We start from the raw sequence: 15,699 nt of genomic DNA on the forward strand, positions 1-15,699 counted from the left end.
ATACCTTTAGATAATTGTGAACGGCATTTTAAATCTAAAATTTCCCTTTCTTCTACTTGAATTAACCTATTCCATTTGGTTAGACATTGGTCTTACCCATCCTATAGTCACTACACTACCCTAATGAGAATAACTAGGCTAATACCATAGATAATTTGAAGGAACCCATGCATGGGGAAAAAGCATTTAGGGGCTGGCTCGATAGTACCGTGGGCAATCCTGGGGTACATTTTCTGTTTCCCATCCACTGATCCAAGTTGCATTTGAATATGGACAGGGATGAACTTTGTCTTATGTGGACAGGGACTCTGTTCCAGAGCAGCAAGACATACCTGAGCCTCCAAACTGTTCTCTTGATATTGCAGGAGAGACTTAGATCCCTAGACTGAGTATTTCTGATGCCATCTGAATTGCTGATGTGCAATAAAGCCATCATTATTGGGTACGAGAATGCCTTGTATACAAGACATAGGTCACCTCTTAGCAGGCTGTAGTATGCAGAGTATAATGAACTGACTGAGTCGGTCCGTGTAGGACATGTTGTTTAGGTCTTCTATCTTTTTAGTACAGCATCTTTGTGGGTGTTCCAATTACTGCATGTGTCTGGACAGATACATGCCAAAGGGGGGCATTACATTCAACAACTGGTCAAATGAGGGCTGAGTAAAGGAGGATAACAACATCTCTAATCATGGATCACAGATAGAACCTATTCAGTGAGAACAGGAAATGCTAGATCAGACTCTAAACCTGTGACTAGTGGTGTACCACAGGGCTCAGTCTTGGGACCCCGCCTGTTCGGTATCTATTTCTCTGAGGTACAAGCATACACGGTGGGACTATAGCTAATGAAGTTCGCAGACGACTGCAAACTGGGTGCCATAATCGAGACTCCTATTGACGTAGACATCCTTCAAAAGGGTCTTACGGATACAGATACGTGGTGCCACAATCATGGCCTCAAGCTAAATGCCAAAAAGTGCACTGTTATCCCCTTTGGGAAAAAAAACAAGTACCTATGAATTACAACATTGGTGGCAGCCCACTTAACACAGAGAGTGTGATAGGGACTCAGGTGGATAGTAACCTCTCCTTCGACAACCACATTGCAAAAGCGGTTAGAAAATCCTTCTACATGGCCCACCTTATCACAAAGAAGTTTGCATCTGGGAATAAGGAAGTTATTGTCCCCCCTCTACTCATCACTCATTAGACCCATTATTGAATATAATGCCCCGTTCGGTATGTACCTAACAAGACAACTGCAACAACTGGAGAGGCCTCAAAAGTACCTTACAAAGAGAATAAAAGGCCTTAAAAAGATGCCCTATGCCTTGAGGCTAAAAAAACTCAGACTATACTTGGTTGAGTACCGGCTACTCAGAGGTGATCTCTGCCTGACATACAAGGCTAGGTCAAACCCCGAATTGCCAGAAATGCTCTACCTAAGGAAAACCCAATCCACCAGAGCTACACGCTCAAGGGACATAAACCTGACATCAACATTAAACAGGACTTGTTGGAGGGACAGATTTGTGTCCCAGAGACTCCCCTTGCTCTGGAACAAGGTCTCCATATATGTGAGGCAGAGCTCCTCGTTGGTGCTCTTCAACAGGAATCTTGATGAGTGGATGGGAAACAGGAAATTCACCCCGGGAATCACTTCTGTGGCCCTGCTCGACAGGGGCGCAGGTAACTAAACCACTTGGGAGGAAGGCAATAGCACAAAATTTTTGGCTAGGTTTAATTATGCCCTAGAGCCAATAGCCTAGTACCTACCTATGAAGAAATAGGTCAACTCTTAAGGGCATGTAGTTAATGTAGTAGTTCACTGGTATTGAGGACGTCCCAAAGGATACAATAATGCATTCTGTGACATGTAGTTTCAGTACATGATCTTAGCACCAGTTACTTATTTGAAATAAACATTCCTGCAGGTTGGCCACGTCATATGGGGTCATAGCCTTTTGGTACTGGCTTTTACTTCAAAAAAGTAGATACCAAACAGGACAGATCCCAGCAAAGAACCATGAGGGACTCCGCAGGTGAAGGGTCTCTTTGTGGAGGCAACTTCCTGTACTTTGATTTCCTGTGTCCTGTCCTGTCTGTGACCCAGCTGGAAATCCACTGACACAGGGGATTATTTATCTTTTCTACTATGACTGAGCGAGGAATTGTGTCAAAAGCTTTGGCCAGGTCAAGGTATGGAATGTGTACCATTTTGCCTTCATCCATTGCTTTGGCAACCTTTTAAAAAAAAAAGTCCACCAGAGTAAGCATGACTGGCCCTTGATGAATCCAAACTGAGACCAGTCCAGTGTTTGGAGGTTCCCCTTGTTCAAACTGCCTAGGTCTGTGGCAGGTCCTCCCTTATGCAGGGGAATGACTATAGCTGTTCTCCATTCACATGGCACAAAACCTGTACGGATGCTGAGACTGAACAGTGTTTTTAGTGGTGTGGTTAAACCATGCTTCATGCATCCAGGGATATTGTCAGAACCCATTGATACAATATTTTAAGTTTTGATTGCACTTTTAAGACTTAGTCTTGTGTGACCGCAACAGGCGAGTCAGTTTCAGGTACATCATGAGGGACAGAAGGAGGGGAGAGGGGTTAAAGTTAAGAGCTAAATTTATCAGCCAGTAGGTTTACTGTATCTTCAGCCTCAGTATAGGTAGCATCATTCACAATTATCTCAGCCCATTGATGCACTGTGCTTTTGAGATTATGAACATAACTAAAAAAATGCCTTGTGATTGTCTTTGGCTTGGTAGCTATTTTAGCCTTAAACTTGGCTTTGGTGGATTTTATTAAGCATATTTCTATAATGCTTCATTTTCTGTTTATGGAGGTTATGCTTTCATATATGTGGTGAGAGAGGACATGCAGGTGATTGGTGTGACAGAGCAAAATGCAGAGGACAGGAAGAAATGGACACAGTTGATCTGCTGTGGCGACCCCTAATGGGAGCAGCCGAAAGAAGAAGATACTTTCATTTTTATTATTTTCAGCTTTGTGGATGTCTGTTTCTGACTCTTATCAGGTAATACACTGAAATGTGAGTTTTTGTGTGCATGTGTGTTTGTACTGTTTTTAAACTGTAAAACGTGTTTGTGTCACATTCCTGATTCCCATTTTGCTATACTTTTAATACATTTTATGCAGACTCAGTAATGTATTTAAATTGGACATATGTGCATGTGCATTTATTGAATTATTCAATTTGTGAATCTGGAGAATTTGTATAATAGTCTTTCCCTTTACTAAATGGCTTTTCAAGACGGCCGCAGTTGGTGAGATCTGTGGCTGAATGGGAAGTCTAAGTGGCCTGTACCACCTTTCTCCCTTGCATGGGACAAAGTTGATGTAAGGATAGTTAGAAATACAATTGGTCAGTTTATATATATATATATATATATATATATATATATATATATATATATATATATATATATATATATGTACATATATACATACAAATAGATATAGGATATAAACACATTAGCCCTGCAAACCTGAACTGTATTATACAGGAAAAGTAATTATAGAGACAGATTAACAGGAATGAAAGAAAGGGGAGAGAGAGATTGGTCAACTTATTTCTTCCCATACCTTTCACATGTACGTCATTATGAGAAACATTCCTCATTTCGAGCCTTAAAAAAAAAATCCATGCTCCTTGAAGCTTCACATTGAAAGTGTCTGTCACATACTGATATCCATGGTCAGTAATTACGAATCATGTTAACTCATCAAAAGAACAAGTATAAACCAATATATTCCAATCATCCCAAAAGCTTCCTAGTTAAAACTGACAGTAAGCTCTTCCCAACCGTTCTACATTTTGCCCCATTTTTTCCTCAATATGAGAGGTAGGGTTCCACATTCTGAATACAGAAGGTTGAGACCTGTGCCTGAAGGTTAAAACTTACTTACTCATGATTTTTTTGATCACACCAACCTTTCACTGGAACAAAAGTTTAAAAAACAGCTGCATAACATTTCCCCTCCCTGCTTATTTCAATTAAACCCTACAATTAATACACCTAGGGTTGCCAACTGTCAGGACATTAGGGTCTCTGTCAGGAAATCTGGCTTTGGTGTGAACACTTGTCATGCAGTTTGACTCACTTTGAGAATTAACATATTTCTGAAGTGTAGTTTTGGTGGATCACTTTGATTTTCTATTTGCATTTAAATTATCTTGTCAGATTAGTCTTTTATTTGTTTCAACTGATATCCTGAATGATGTTAATTGTGGCAATTAGCAAGAGGGTATACTAATGAAAAAAAAAAAACTTCTTCATGACGCTTCTCAGAAGTACACAAAACATGTGAGCATTCTTTTTTATTAATGTGAAAAATAGATCTGTCCACAAGTTTTATGTTGAATGGTAAAAATGCTTATTTTTTTTTTTTGTTTTCGGTATAAATAACATTCTAGATATGAATAAAATGTGGATTCTGGAAAAGTGTAAAATATACACGGCAAGGAACAGTGTACACATTATATACTCTTCGTCCTGTCCTCATTTCCTTACTATGATTTTTAGAATCTCCTGCATATCTAGTGCAACAGTTTCAACAGACATACCAGCAGACAAAGCAATATTATAAAGACCTTTAAGGCGTGCAGCACTTTTAGACATTTGCTAATCTGTTACATTTAGCATAGTAATGTCCTCTTTCTTCCAAAATGTTCCTTGTACGATTAAATTTGAAAGAGAAGCAATGTACATTTACTTTATAGAAATGGGTGGAACAAAGGTCGGGGACTTTTGTCCAGTTTTTGCATCTTCCAATGGTGGCAACCCTAATTACAACAGATCATGGCATCAATCACTGTGATATCTCATAGGTTCATAGACATATACTAGGCTGATGATCACTGGGGCATTTAAAAGACTACCCATGCAGCCCAAACATATCCCATGAGGTATTGTTCCTTACAGATTATTTTAAGGAGTACATGTTAGTTAGATAGAGGCAGAGACACAGGTGTCAGACCTGGGGTGAATTTCTGATTTCCCATCCACTGGTCCCAGTTGTGCTTCAATAATATTAGGGAAGGCCTCTGCTTCACATGGATGGGAAGCCTATTCTAGGGAATGGGGATTCTCTGAGATATGTACATGTCCCTCCAATATATCCCAAGTTTAAATCCCGTGGTCTAGTAGTTCTGGTGCTGTTCGTTTTGCAGATATGCAAAAGGTCCATCTGAATGGGATTCAAGCTAACCTTTTATGGCAGGCATAAATTGCCTCTCTGCAGTCTGTAGGAAACAAGAGTACAGAAATATGGCTTTGATGTGATTAGCATAGGACATTGTATTTATGCCCTAAATTTTTTTGGAGGAACCTCTGTAGACATTCTAGTTGCTGTATGTGTCTGATCAGGTACACATTGAAGGGGGAGTTGTACTCAATGATGGGTCTCTGAATAGAGACAGGATGACTTCCCTAGACCTAGATGGGATGCCCTTGCAAGATAAGTGACATAGAAAGTTTTCTTAATAGCTCAGAAACGTGTTGGTCAAAACCCATGTTGTGCTAAAGCTACCTTCTGTCTCACTTTGAAAATCCATCTTAAAAGTTGGTAACCTTGGGTGTTGGAGCATTCACCATTCTTCCCAATTAAACTGATGTTTTGGTTTATAGAAACTTCTCTTAAGACTAGTGTAGTTCTTTTAAAAAAAAAGCATGCATACTTCTCAACTTCCTTATGGAAAAAAGCTCATTGCCAAGCTTAAAATAATTATTCGTGATTCAAAACCCTATAGTTAAAAGTTCTAAATTTTTCTTAGTTTATTTCCTCTGTATTAATATGTCCTTGAATTAATTGCACTGTTTATTTTATTGTGCGTTATATCCTCACTTTTTTTTTTAATTTGTATCAATACTGTAGTTTTACTTCTATGCATTTTTACTGGAGCTTTTCTCCCTGGGTCCTCGCTGAAAACGGGCTACTTGCCCAGTCGGACACTACCTGGTTAACACTTGTTTGTTTGTTAACACTTGTAATAAAATAAAATGGGTTGGGGGACAAATGCCCCAAAATCAGGGACAAATATCACTTTTAAAAAGTTAATAGTAACAACTGGTCTTTTCTGAACAATACAAAGAACTGCATTCTAATGGCTGGCATTACTAACTCATCGCAATGATCAGCAACTTACCAGGGTTACAAGATATTTACAACGGAATAAGGCACAAATCAGGGAAGTCGTGGACAACCGGGGACAGCAGAGAAGTATTGAAGCATTTGATTTGGTTATTTTACTTTGCTCTTCTCTTAGTATAGTCCAGCTTCGGAAATGAAGTTAAAAAAAATCTAAACCATATTAATGGTTTCTCGTTTTTCCTAATTAAAAGTCCTCCTCACCAGAAAGTCTCATGGATTTCAGGGAAGCTTACGTTTTTCTCCACCTTGACAAAAACGGACCTTCGTTTTCCATTCAGTTCAACTACTTCTGTGAGTTTAAATCCAATACACATATATTCCTGTCAATAACAGTAACAAGCTTCCGACTAACTGCCACCTCTCTAAACACTTCCTACATGGACAATCTATCATAGAATCATAGCTAATAGCACAAATGCTTACGTTTTCCTGTCGATGCCACGTGAATACGCGCGTTTATTATAATATAGCGCATGCGCAAAACTTTTTTGTGTCTACGACGTGTAGGCACGTCGGACGTAGTCTGGTGCGTCAGTGGAGTTGAGCTGTGTTCCGGTCGTGTCGTGTATGTTTGTGAGTGCTGGTGTAGAAGTGGGAGTGTATGAATCAGGCAGTCTTCACGGTTTTGGAAAGTCATTGTGTGTATGAGTGATGTTATTTTATTTTATATTTGCTTACCGGGATTATCCGACTAGACACAGGTTCATTTTCAGCAGAGGCCCAGGGAGAAAAGCTCCAAGTATATTTTACAGTGCAGTTCATGCAAGAAAGTACAATACAGGGTCTTGGGCCTCCTGTGGAAGAAAGCTCTAAGTATCATTTACAAAGTAGTTCAAGCAAATAATACAGTACAGTGGCTTTGGTACACATTTACATCTATTTAACAATCATCTCAAGATAATCAAAGTGGGTCTAAAGTCATAACACAAAGGAATTAGAAAAGCAATGATTTTACAATCAGACAGTAATTAAAGTTGGCCATGCAAATAAGATACAGTTAGTACTGGGATTGTTGATGTACTGTAGAGTTATCAATGTTAATAATATAGTGAAGTTATAGAGATTAGAAAGTTTGTTCCTTTAGAGGGTGGTAGATGCTAGTTTTGTTGGAGAAGGTAGATTATTAGTGTGGTTTTCCCAGTAGCATGAACAGAGCCAATTGTTAGAATAGTGATTTTTAAGGTTGCGTTTGAATATTTTAGTCGAGGTAGTAGAAGTTATGTGACCTGGAAGAGCATTCTAAGTTTGGGCAACTGAACAGGCAAAGAGAAATTTACCTGCTTCATTTTTGTGTCTAATAACTTTTATTAGGTTCCGGTTACTGGATCTTGGCTCTCTGGAAGTAGTGTATGGCTGAATAAGGTGTTGGAGTGATGGGATTAAATCTGGCTGGTAGTAGAGTTTCTGTGCTGTTGAGATTTGATTGAATAGTAGAGCATGTGAAAGTTCCAGCCACTTGAGCTGCTTTAGGGATAAACAGTGATGGGACCTATGTGTGGATTCTGTGGCATACTTGGCTATCTTGTTCTAACATGATTCCATTGTATTTAGTTCTTTTTGGCTCAGGTTGGTTAATATGGGGGGGGGTGCATAGAGCAGAATAGACAGGAGGTGGGTTCTAGCGATAGTAGCTTTGGCTTGTTTAGTCATGAATTGTTTCTATAGAGAAGTCCCAATTTTTTTGTTGACTTTCTTGATAGTTTGGGCTATATGAACGTTGAATTTTAGCTGGTTGTCGATTTCTACACCTAGTAGTTTTGTGTGTGTTGTAGATTTTATTTGGATATCACCTTTGGCTATTAAGTTAAAGTCATCATTTAAAGGTTGGGTCTTCCCAGTTGAAACAGGATCAGTTTTGTTTTGTTGGGATTGAGTATAAGTTTGATGTTGGGAAACTAGGTTTCGGCTTGGGAGAAGTTAGTTTGGGTAAGGGAGTGTAGTTTGCTTATCATGGGGGCGGCACATATAATGGTGTTGTCGGCATACTGCACAACTGAGGCTTTGTGTAGGGTTGAGGAGATGTTGGTGAAGAGGGAAAACAAAAGTGGGCCTAAGATGGATCACTGGGGAACTCCTATAGAGACCGGCAGTAAGGGGGCTAGTTTATCTTGCCATAGAACTGCTTGTTGCCTATCTGAAAAGTAGTTGGTAAATCATAATATAGTAGACGGACATATGTTTAGGTTAGACATGGTTTGAAGAAGCATGTGATTCACCATGACAAAAGCCTTGGATAAGTCTAAGAAAGTAGAGGATAGAAATAGTCCTTTGTTCCTGTGTTGTTTGATTATGTTGACGTAAGAGAGAAGTGTGGTGGTGGTAATGTGTGATGGTCTAAATCCATGTTGTGTATTGGAGAGGAGATTATATTGTAGAATGAACTGTATTAGCTGACTACGCACAACCCTTTCCAGTATTTTGGATAAGGGGGATAGGATTGCAATTGGGTGGTAGTTGGTCAATTCCAGAGAAGTACCTGCTTTGTGAAGTGGAATGATGTGTGCAATTTTCCATAAGGTGGGTACTTTGTGTTCAGATAATGATCTATTGATGAGGATGGAGATAGGGTAGGATATAGCTTCTGCTGCTCTTTGAAGGAAGTCAGCAGGCAGCTTGTCTGCAGCTAAGGTGGTTGGTGTTGGTTTCTTAAGCAATTTTAAAATTGTCTTGGTAGGGACTGGCTGCAGGGAGAAGGCGGTAAGGGTGTTTTGGTTATTCTGCTGTGTTAGGGTGGTTAGTTGTGTTAGTGAGTTTGTGTTGGTTTGGGCATTGGCAAGGTTAAGTACTGTTTCGGTGAAGAAATTGTTGAATTGGGTGGGGATATTGGTTTTGTTATTTGGTAGAACAGGGGTAGGGGTGGAGGCTTTTCCTGGGCAGAGTATTCCTGAAATGGTAGTCCAGAATTTTTGGGGGTTGTGGGCAAATTTTTCTTGAAGTTTCTTATAGTAGTTGGCCTTGTCTGCTTTAATTTGTCTTTTGGCTTTGTTTCTAAGTTCTAAATAGTTTTGCCTTAGGGTCGGGGTTTTGTTTTTTTGATAATTTGTCCAGCTTTTATCCCTGTCTTTCATGGTAGTTCTAGTATCCTTTGTGAGCCATGGAGCACAGTTGTTTTTGATCCTGATGGTTCTGGGGGGTACGTGGAAATTCAGGATATCTAGGAAAGTGGAATTAAAGTATTGCACGGCCTCATCTAGTGGTACATGTTTAAGGGGGTGTCCAATTTCAAGATTTTAGTGATTTGTTAAAATCAGCTGCTATGAAGTTTCTTTTGTTACGTATAACCCTGAGGCTGGGTTGTTTGATTTGTTGGTTGGATCTGTTCCTGATTAGATAGGTTGGTTGGTGGTCACTTAGACTGTCTGGGAGAGACCTTGACTGTTGTACAAGAGTGGGGTGGGCTGACAGACTCCAGTCTAGGATGGACTGGCGTTTGGTTGTTTTGTCAGTTCTTATAGGTTTCATAGGTTCATACTAGGCTATCTGCCCGAGGGCATTTATAAGCCTAGCCCATTGTTTTTGTGGCTTACGCCACCCCTTTAGTATGGGGAACTATACCCATTATTTTGCTGTGCCTCTGTCAAGCAGTGACACTGAGGTAATTCCTGGGGTATATCTGCGATCTCCCATCCATTGGTCAAGATTTCTCTTGAACAAGGCCAGCGAGGTGCTCTGCCTCACATGTACCGGGATTTTGTTCCACAGCATAGGGAGTCTTTGGGTGATGAATCTATCCCTCCAGCACGTCCTATTAATAGCCGTGTCGAGGTTTAAGTCTCCCGCCCTTGTGGCTCTGATGGATCTAGATTTTTTGAGGTGAAGCATATTCATCAAATCTGGGTTTGACATGGCCTTGTATGTTAGGCAAAGGTCACCTCTGAGCAAGCGTGGCGACTGAATAGAGCTGGAGTTCTTTCAGTCGGGCAGCATAGGACAGATTTTTGAGACCCGTTATCCTTTTGGTGAGGAACTTTTGTGGCCTCTCCAGCTGCTGCAAGTGTCGGGTCAGATACATTCCGAATGGGGCATTGTACTCAATCATTGGTCTGATGAGTGATTAGTAAAGGGAGACTATGACCTCCCTTGATCTAGATGAGAATCCCTTCATGATAAGGTGGGCAATGTAGAAGGACTTCCTAACTACTTTAGCTACATGGGTGTCGAATGACAGACTACTATCAACCTGGGTCCCCAGGTCCCTGATAACTTCTTCTGTGCTCAGTGGATTGCCACCTATTTGGTAGCTAGGGGTAACCTTGTTTTTCCCGAAGGGTATGACTATGCATTTTGGCATTTAACTTTAGGCCGTGGCTCTGGCACCAGTTATCCGTTTCTGTGAGACCCTTCTGAAGGATATCTGTGTCAGATGTGTTTTCTACTATGGCCCAGTTTGCAGTCATCTGCAAACTTTGTCAGCCATAACCCTCCTGTGTTTGCTTGTACTTGGAAAAGTAGATGACAAACAAGAGTGGGCCCAGGACTGAGCCCTGTGGGACACCACTTGTGACAGGCTTTGAGTCTGACATGGCGCCAGCAACTCTGACCCTGTGGGTTCTGTCACTCAGCCAGTTTGCAACCCATCTTGTGATGTATGGGTTAACATTTAAGCTGATGAGTTTTTCAATGATACCCGAGTGGGGTATTGTATCGAAGGCCTTAGCCAGATCGAGGTAGGCTGTATGGACTGCCTTTCCCTCATCAATGGCTTTGGTGACTGTTTGAAAAAGTCAACCAAGTTTAAAAGGCATGATCTGCCTTTGACAAAGCCAAACTGGGTTGGATCCAAAGTCTGCAAATTCCCTATGTCTTTATTTATGAGGTCCATTATGATCCTCTCCATGGCTTTGCAGATAAGGCTTGTCAAGCTAATGGGCGGTAATTTCCAGGGTCTGTGGAGGCACCGCCTTTGTGAAGTGGGACCACAGTTGCAGTGCGCCACTCCTGGAGTGCGTATCCAGAGGTAAGACTTTGATTAAACAGCTGTCCTAGTTGTGGGTTTAATTCCTCATTGAGTTAAGTGGAGCACACAGCCGGGGACACCATCGGGTCCCATGGATGCTGTGTTTTTGCTTTGGAGAGCAGTTCTCACTTGGGCTGGAGATGTTTGGGGGCTGCACTCATTTGGTATAGATATCTCTCCTTTTGGGGAGGGAGAAGTTTGCACTGAACCTGTCAGCCAGTATGTTGGCAATGTCTGTAGGATCAGTAATCTTCACATCATTTTGAACTAGTTCTGAGCATATCTGGGAGTTTCCTCCTAGGTTTCTAACATAGCTAAAGAAGGCCTTATGATTGTCTTTTGAGTCTTTAGCTATTTTTCTCTCGAAATTTACTTTGGATGATTTTATGAGAGCTCTTAGTTTTTACTTATAGTGATCAAGGGTGTCTTACCTTTTAAGGATTTTGCTCTATCTTGTAGTAGCTTCCTCCTTTTGTTGTAGAGTTTGTTTATGGCTGGGGTCCACCAGACTGGACGCTTGCCTTTGGTACAAAGAGTCTTTGTTTTGCTTGGGATTGCCTTATCCATGCAGTCCTGCAGGTGCTGGTAGAAGGCGTTTGTAAGTGATTCAGCGGCTTGAGTATTGTTTTCCATGGCTCGGGGCCTGAAAGGCTACCACACCAGTCTTTAGACGTGTGAAGTCGGCTTTTGAGAAGTTCTTTACTGTGGTCTTTTATTTCAGGTGGGGGTGGGATGAGGACCTCCAGCGAGATTAGTTTGTGATCTGATCTCACCAGTGAGGGGTATACTTCCGGTGTTGAACATTGTGCTCCCATGTTCGTGATGATGAGATCAAGTATGTTATCTCCTCTTGTGGGGATGGTGACTAGTTGTTCCATGGCATTTGAGTTTATGAATTCCAGGAACTTTTGGGCTAGGGTGTTTGGGCTTGAGTAGTGTTCCCAGTCTATATTAGGGTAATTGAAGTCACCTAGTATGATGGTGTTTGGTGATACATTTATCCCCTCTAGTGTTTTCAGGAAGGCCATGTGAGTTTCCTGAGTTTGTGAGGGTGGCCTGTAACATGCTACAATTTGCAGAGCAGTCTTGCCTATGGTTAATTGCACCTGGATGGTCTCCGATGCATCGATGCGTTGCCACCAGTCTTGAGGTGTGGGTGTCCTTGATGAATATGGATACCCCCTCCTTTCTTGGTATTGTCCGTATTTTGGGGCGGAACGCATGATATGAGGTAAAACCTGATAGCGCTGGGGTGCTCTCAGGAGCCTTGAACCAGGTTTCTGTCACAGCACAGACATCGATGTTCTCCATACTGAGAAGGGCCTCGAGTGCGTGCATTTTGAGATTTAGACTTCTGGCATTGAGCAGCATTACCCTTAGTTTTTTCCTTATTTGTGTTCTAGGGTGTTAGGGTTAGAATTTGAGCCTTGCCTAAAGAAAGCACTATGGGGGTGGCAAGTGACTTTGCCAATATCTGGAATCCCAGGGTGACAGGTGCAAGCCGTCCCTTGCGAAACAGCGTGGCTTGTCCAGCATGTCATCCCAGGCAGACAGATACTGGATCCCCTTTGAATGACACCAGTGTTTAAGCCAATTGTTAAAGCTGATCATCTTATCTCTGTATTGTGGCATCATTCTTGGTGAAGGTAGGATACTGCTCAAGGTCAGGGTCATACCTGCCTGGGCTACATAATCAGAGAGCTCCTCAATGTCTCTTTTCATGTAGTCCAAGGAGGTGCGTCTCAGGTCGTTTACACCAGCGTGGACAATGACTGAGTCATATTTGTACCTGCTGTTGAGAGACCTGAGTGCTTGCGTTATGTGGCGGATTCTAGCGCCCGACAGGCAGCTTACTGTGACCTTCTCCTTACTCAGTCTGGTGGCGGGACATCAGTGTGTCTGACTATGGAGTCACCAATGACTAGTGTGTCTGGCATTGTGTTTGGCCTTAAGGGCTGTGACTGTTTGACACTCTGACTGTGAGGTCTATGTGTTGCGGGTGTTGTGTTCTGAGGTGGTGGTTGTTTGGGTGTCTGCTTTGGTGGCCTCTGCTGTTTTGGTAGATTTTTGATCAGAGCCTCGAGTATGTCTTTGTGTGTTTATGTGTATGATTTGAGGTTGTAATGGTACTATGTGAGACTGGGTCTATAGTGTGTGTGGTAACCTTCTCCTCCTGACTGGTCTTGCCAGTCCTATGTTGAGAGCTCAGCCTCCAGTTTGGCCGTATAGTTGCATCTCTCGCATGTATTTGTGTTTTGTGGGAGGAGGAAAGGGTTGTCTGTGTACATGAGGCAATTGAAACATTGCCTCAATATTCCCAGGTTCACCAGCTGAGCAGGAGAGGACACTAGCAACTGATCCCTCGACATGCTAGAAGGGTAGACGAAAAACTTTAAAAAGATTCCGGGGGCGTGGGTGACCGAGAAATGGGGGTTGCCTTTTGGGGTACTATCTATGACAAGAGTGCCGTATCAAGGTAATAAGTACTGTAGGAGCAAGTGCTAGGTTTAATAGATAGAGAATAGTCTACTTGGAGTCAAGTAGAGTTGATCTTTTTAGTTATAGGATACGCTGATTTGATCAGTAGTATAGTTCGAGGAAGGTAGTTTTAAGGGAAAATTTGAAGAGTGGACTTTAGGTAGCCCGAATAGTTTAAACCTGCTTAACCGGCGCTGCCCTAGTGTGCAACGGTGGCAACTCCGCGCTAAATCGGGCTAAATCGTGCTAACGCGCGTTTAGCGCGTTTTATACCAGGGGGCTGGAAAAAGCTAGAAACTGGCCCAAAACGACCAATAAACTACTAGTTACTGGCTGAAACCTCACAAAACTGGACAAAAGGCAGCTCAATGCTTCCCACTCCCACTGGTAAGCAAGGTAGCTTCCCTTCACCCAAATAAGGCAAGGAAACAGTACACAGGAACTACAACCAAAGCCCAGGAATCAGCAACTCTGAAACTGGACTAAACTAGTAAAGCAGGAAAAACAAGAGATATTTTTTCTTTTTTTTCTTTTTTTCACAAAACAGGCAGAAACAGGTACAGCAAACACTTATAAATGCTATGAATCAGCTACTACAGCTTACACAGAAGAATTTGCTACAAATACAGTCAAATAGTAACAAACAAGGATTCCAAGTGCAATATTAAGTTAAATGCAGTTCTGGTGGGGGGTCTGTATTATTTGGGTGAATCCGTGGAGGTTGATGTGGTTAGAGGGGTTGTGGTTAGAGCAATTGAGCCAGTCTATGTTAAAGTCTCCTAGTAGTATAGTTTCATGAGGAAGGGAGTTAGAGATTTAGATTTAGAGTTTTCTGTTGATGTTATTGCCTGGAGGGAGGTAGGCTGCTGCTATGATAATTTGTTTGTGGGAGTTAAGTTTGAATTTGGCTGGGATAATTTCTAGGTCTTTTAAATCCAGGTTATCACAGTCAAAGTGTTCTATGGTTAGATGGTCTTGGAATAATATTGCTACTCCTCCACCTTTTTTATTTAATCTATCTTTCCTAATAATATTGTATCCAGGGGCTAGGATTTCATTGTTATAATGATGTGGTTTAAGCCAGGTTTCAGTCAGTATGACTATCTCAGGTTTATATAAGGCTAATAGGGCATGAAGGTCCTACACTTTAAGCATGCTACGTATATCTATGTTTAGGAAGAGGAGAGATGAAGTGGGTCGGTTATTTAGAGGGATTGGTATATTAGCGTTAGTTGTAGTTGGTGTAGGTCCTGGATTGGGATGTACGTCACCACAACAAGTAAGTGTTAGTAGTAGGTTACGATATAGTTTGGTTAATTTGTGCAGTATTTTGTATTGCTTTTGATAGGCGAGAGGGTTGGTTTTTAGTTTTGGGTGGAGTAGATGTGCGTGTGTGGTTGATAGGAGGTAAGGTCACTGGGAATAATTATGTAGCTTTTCAGCTGATTGTGATTAGTTATGGGTTCAGTTTGCCATGGTGGAGGGTTACTGAAATGGAATTTGGTGTGGTAGGAGGAGAGATGGGAGGGAGAGTAGGAGTAAGGTAAGTGTACTGGTTGGATAGATTAATGTTTGTAGTAAGAGTTGTATGTGCTCTGAGCATCATATTTATTAAGTTGTAAGTGATCTTAAAGTGGAGGTCTGTTTGGTTTCTGTGTGTTGGGTGGGGTATGTGTGATTAAGGGTGAGGTGGGAGGAGGGGTTTGTGATTGATAGTTGAGAAGTGATAGGATAATTTGGGCGTGTGAAAAATGTTAGTGGGTGTGGTGTTTAGCTATAAGGTACAGGAGCTCATGGGTGGGTGGGAATGGGGTAGGGTAGGGGAAAGGAGCGGGTATGCACCATCCCGGGAGTGGCCCTGTTGTTCAAAAACAATCAGAGAGGGCTAGCTAAGAGAGGGAAAAACCTACTGGAATTGCTCTAGGGTTGTGCTTTTGATTTAATTTATTTTAGCACAAACTTTTAAAGGTAATGTGGACAGATGCATGGACTGGAAGCAGGGTGAGGGATGAGTTTATGTTCAAGGCTGTGAGGATGAATCTACAGGCCTTACACTGGAAGCAGAGATAGGTATGGATGTAGC

The 15,699-nt window shown here is 41.7% G+C and overlaps 1 protein-coding gene across 1 annotated transcript in view; it reads right to left on the reverse strand.

Annotated features, from left to right (window-relative positions):
- Positions 1-6,620, reverse strand: part of GCC1 (GRIP and coiled-coil domain containing 1) — a 270,668-nt gene extending 264,048 nt beyond the window's left edge. Inside the window, exon 1 of the mRNA XM_044088577.1 lies at positions 6,177-6,620. The gene's annotated coding sequence lies outside the window, so the exon portion shown is untranslated. The remainder of the gene's footprint in view (positions 1-6,176) is intronic.
- Positions 6,621-15,699: the final 9,079 nt, after the last annotated feature.

This window comes from Protopterus annectens, chromosome 11.part0, assembly GCF_019279795.1.
Source record: "Protopterus annectens isolate FY-2018-M chromosome 11.part0, PAN1.0, whole genome shotgun sequence".
NCBI classification, from domain to species: Eukaryota; Metazoa; Chordata; order Ceratodontiformes; family Protopteridae; genus Protopterus; species Protopterus annectens.